Source organism: Rattus norvegicus, chromosome 1 (genome assembly GCF_021556685.1).
Source record: "Rattus norvegicus strain SHRSP/BbbUtx chromosome 1, alternate assembly SHRSP_T2T, whole genome shotgun sequence".
Classification (NCBI taxonomy): Eukaryota; Metazoa; Chordata; class Mammalia; order Rodentia; family Muridae; genus Rattus; species Rattus norvegicus.
This window is the reverse complement of record NC_141534.1, coordinates 148,771,431-148,775,544: the sequence shown is the minus strand read 5'-3', so window position 1 is coordinate 148,775,544 and position 4,114 is coordinate 148,771,431. Positions and strand designations below refer to the sequence as shown.

General features: G+C 42.6%; 1 pseudogene; it reads right to left on the bottom strand.

Annotated features, from left to right (window-relative positions):
- Positions 1 to 934: 934 nt before the first annotated feature.
- LOC147996875 (U6 snRNA-associated Sm-like protein LSm5 pseudogene) lies at positions 935 to 1,231 on the bottom strand (annotated as a pseudogene).
- Positions 1,232 to 4,114: the final 2,883 nt, after the last annotated feature.

Here is a 4,114-nt window from a genome sequence, read left to right as displayed (position 1 = left end):
CCTCATAGGTAGCAATGAATATCCTAGTAAGAGCACCAGTGGAAGGGGAAGCCCTGGGTCCTGCTAAGATTGAACCCCCAGTGAACTAGATTGTTGGGGGGAGGGCGGCAAGGGGGGAGGATGGGGAGGGGGGCACCCATAAAGAAGGGGAGGGGGAGGGGGATGTTTGCCCGGAAACTGGGAAAGGGAATAACACTCGAAATGTATATAAGAAATACTCAAGTTAATAAAAAAAATTCACAGACATAAAGTAAGATAAATAAGCATTTAAAAATTAAAGAACACAGTAGAAATTAATGAGTAGAAATGTGGTGGTTTCATCCCAAAAGTACACAGCGATAGACCTATGGCTCCATCTGCATGTGTAGCAGAGGATGGCCTTGTCGGGAATCGGTGAGAGGAGAAGCCCTTGGTCCTGTCAAGGCTGGATGCCCCAGTGTAGAGGAATGTCAGGGTAGGAGGGAGTGGGTGGGTGTGTAGGGGAGCACCCTCACAGAAGCAGAGAGATGGGGGATAGGATAGCAGGTTTCTGGAGGGGAAACTGGGAAAGGGATAACATTTAAAATGTAAATTTTAAAAATCCAATAAAAGAAAAAGAAAGAAAAAAAGAAATGTGTCTACACACATCAAAACTTCACATATAGGAGAATACGTAGAATATTTTCCTTTTTAGGTATGGGTTACCTCATTCAGAATGATATTTTTTTTAGCTCCATCCACTTACCAGAAATTTTCATATTTTTTAACTAAAAAAATCTTTACTTTTTAGTCTTTAAAAAAACAAGACAAAACTCTTCTTTTCCCAAAATAACCATGATTAGCTTAGAAAAATGGATGTATATCTTCAAAGTGTTTCCCTTTAACAGAGACTTCATTTCATAGAATCTAAATGTTAAAGGTTTAAAGAAAAGCCAGATAAGTCAAGGAAATCCACTCACACTTCACACCCTTCTCCTCCAGGAACTGCATTGTTATATTATGTCCATTTAGTAGAACTTGATCTAATTTTGTAATTCTTCTTCCTTCTGGTGTAATTTCATTAAATAAACAATGGCAGAGTCATCAAATCCTAGAAGTGTACCAACAATTTCTTCACCACAATGTGAAGTCGTGGTCCTATACACTTGTCCACAAGCTCTAGGGGCAGGAGTTGAGATGTGTTCACCGTCACATTAGCCGCCATGGCCGCACCGGAAGTCTCATCATTTTTTAAAGCTGAACAGTAATCTACAGTGTAGGAATATCATTACCCATTTGTTAGTTGACATACATCTATTTCCAATGTCCAGTGAGCACGATGAGCAAGAGCCTCTGAAGGAGGATGGACAGTCCTCGGGGCGTATGCCCAAGAAAGGTACAGCCGGATCCTGAGGGAGATCTATGCCCAGCTTTTCTGGGGGACTGGCACACTGGCTTCCGTAGTGGCTGTGCCAGTTTGTGCTCCCCCTAGCAATGAATGAATGAATGTTCCCCTTTCCTCATGTCCTGAGCAGCACAAGTTGTCATTCATTTTATGCTCTTGGCCTTTCTGACTGATACAAAATGGAATCTCACAGTAGTTTGAATTCTCATTTCCCGATGGCTAAGAATGTTTAACGTTTTTAAGTGTTTCTAGAGACTTGTGTTTCATCTTTTGAGAATGATTTAGTTCCGTACCCCATTTAAATCGGTTTGCTTTCTTGATGTTTGTATTTAGTTCTTTATATATTCTAGATACTAATCCTTTATGGGACTTAGAATTGGTTTTAAAAAAAAATCCATTCTGTAGGCCGCTTTTCTGTCAGAATGAGCTATACCCATAGTTCCTTATTTCATTCAACCCTCATCAGAAGCTGCTTCTTATAGGAAGGAAAGAGGAAGGAACACGGAGACCCACAACTGGACAATGTGCAGTTGGGGCCCTCAGTGCTGATTGGGTGTCTCCATGCGGCCCTCCCTTTAAAGCTCAGATCCACACAGAAGAGGAGGCACCAAGACTGTAGAGACAGACATGAGTGGTGACTCCAAAGAAACAGCGTCTTCTAGATGCAGCAGGACTGATGCACACATGGAGACTGGCGGTATTCCCAAAACCCGAACAAGTTCAAGGCAGACAGGGTCCCAGAGCAGCGAGGGGTAAGTGGCACGAGAACGCACCCTTAACCAAGAAGCTGTGTGTTTGTGGACTTTTGTTTTGTTTTCTTTGGAGGATAGTTGTTTGGTTTGTCTTTTTTTTTTTTTTTTTTTTTTTGGTTCTTTTTTTCGGAGCTGTTGTCTTTTTTTTTTTTTTTTAAGAGAACATAGTGTTGGGTAAGTAGGGAGTTGGGAAGGATCCAGGAGGAATTAGTCAAGGAAAAAAAACATAGATTGGGCAAAATAAATTGTACAAAATTGTTTTCATTTAAAAAGCAAAAAGGAGGAGCAAGCCTTAATCATTTTCTTTGCTTCCTGGCAATAGAGATTCCCAGCCTCCTCTGTACTGATGTGATTCACCGTAAGGCCTTCAGCTGAGCTCAGCTGAGCTGATGTTACGGGTGTGCCCTAGAACAGTAGTTCTCAACCTTCCTAATACTGCAACCCTTTAATACAGATCCCCAGCCATAAAATTATTCTCATTGCTACTTCATAACTGTAATTTTTCTACTGACTGTTATTAATCATGATGTAAATACATGATATGCAGGATGGTCTTAGGTGACAGGGGCCATTTGACCCCCACAACAGGGTACAACTCACAGGTTGGAAAACACTGCCCTAGTTCCTCCAGAATTGTGGTCTAAATAAATCTCATTTTTATGAGGTTACCAATCTAGGAAGGCCTCATCTCAGCCGGACCAATGACAGGCATGGCATCAAAGCAGCAACAGACTTAAATATCACACAGCAGTAAGCACAGGAATCCTGCTCAAGATTACTTGAACTTTGCCTTTGGTCCTAGTACCTATGTTAGACTGATTTTTCCAGAACAAGTTGGAGGCTATGAATTAAGAAGGGACAGGGTATCCAAAAAGAGGCATATTGATCACACAAAAGTAATGCTCAAAAGCCATAAAAAAAAGTCATGGAAAAACTTAAAACACTTCAGTCACCTCACTGAGGCCTAAAAGAAACATTACAGCATTGCAATTGGTTGTGTCTGTGTTTACAAGTCCAGGTTATCCAGGAACGTATTCGAGGACTTGGTCCTATTTACATATGTACAGAAGTAAATGCTATATTCTGCAGAAGTATTTATTTGCTCACAAAGGGTTAGGTTTAAGGAAAGGACAACAAAACCCAGGTTATACACAGAAAGAGACAATGTAAGAGAAGAGGTTTGCTGTGTCGCTCAGGCTCCTCTAGAGCCACAGACACATACCACCACCACCCCCAACTCAGACAGTTCTGAAATGCACATTGTTTTATACTGAAGAATACAACGGAGTTTAAAAATATCTTTTCAGTAAGATCCTGTGCTTTTCTTAAGCTTTCTCACTTAAAATACTATTTTCCTAACAAAAAAGAGAGCTACTTATTCATCTCAATTACCTCCTTATCCATCCTTCACGTTCTAAAAGAATTCTGTCTGGAATTCCACCCCTGACAACTTGGGAACACCAATGCTTTACTCCACAAATGATAGGAGGAGGAGGAGGAGGAGGAGGAGGAGGAGGAGGAGGAGGAGGGGGGGGGAGGAGGAGGAGGAGGAGGAGGGGGAGGAGGAGGAGGAGGAGGAGGAGGAGGGGGATGGGGGAGGGGGAGGGGGAGGGGGAGGAGGAGGGGGAGGGGGAGGGGGAGGAGGAGTATAAAACATTACATTTCTCCAACACCCCGTAGCACTGAATGCTCAACGCTGTATTCTCACAGGTCGTGAAGCATAAACAAACCATCTTAGCCCTGACACTGTGCTGCCTTCCGCTGCTGTGCACCAGACAGGGCGGTCCGCTTACCGCGCCCTTACGCGCCCCTCACATGCTCCTCACTCGCTCGGTGAGGCAATGTTTGCATTGGAAGCACTGCAAAGGGATGGCTGCAAGGTCTTTTTTTTTTTCCAAAATAAGTTCAATGAAAACATTTCTATGTATTAAGGTTTGCCGAGCACATTAACTTGGGGAGGACTTTGTTAGCCAATTAAACATTTCCCTTCTTAACAGAG